General features: G+C 41.1%; 1 non-coding gene across 1 annotated transcript; it reads right to left on the minus strand.

The window, feature by feature from the left end:
* Positions 1-254: 254 nt before the first annotated feature.
* LOC120069400 lies at positions 255-361 on the minus strand. The gene has a single exon (XR_005479521.1). It is a non-coding gene; the product is annotated as a small nucleolar RNA R71 (small nucleolar RNA).
* Positions 362-564: the final 203 nt, after the last annotated feature.

Genomic DNA, 564 nt, shown 5'->3' on the forward strand with positions numbered 1-564 from the left:
TAGCAGAGCAACCAGAAGACAGAGCACCAAATGCAAATAATATCATAGCAAACCCTATTCTCCTGGCGAACGACCGTAATAGTTTTTTGTTCCCAAACATCTCAGCTGAGGAGGTTCGACTAACATTATTCCCATTTTCGCTATGTGATCAAGCAAGGAAATGGGCCTATTCTCTCAAACCAAGGGAGATCACGTCTTGGCAACAAGTAGTAGAGAAGTTCATGAAGAAGTACTTGCCCCCAGTAGAGAATGGAAGAAGGAGGAAGTTGATTACTAATTTTGAATAAGATATTGATGAAATGCTCAGTGATGCCTGGGCGAGGTTTAAGAGATTGGTGCGAGATTGTCCACACAATGGCTTATCCGATTGTCTCCAAATGGAAATTTTTTATCATGGTTTGAACCTTGCATCGCAGATGGCTGCAATGCGGCAATAGCTGGAGGTCTGCTTGAAAAAACGTATGACGAATCTAAAAATATACTTGATCGCATTTCAAAGAATCACGAAGACTAGAGGGAAAGCGATCAAAGACTTAAAATTAAAGAAGGTGACGCATGTAATGG

The sequence above is a fragment of the Benincasa hispida genome, unplaced genomic scaffold (genome assembly GCF_009727055.1).
Source record: "Benincasa hispida cultivar B227 unplaced genomic scaffold, ASM972705v1 Contig384, whole genome shotgun sequence".
In the NCBI taxonomy this organism is placed as follows: Eukaryota; Viridiplantae; Streptophyta; class Magnoliopsida; order Cucurbitales; family Cucurbitaceae; genus Benincasa; species Benincasa hispida.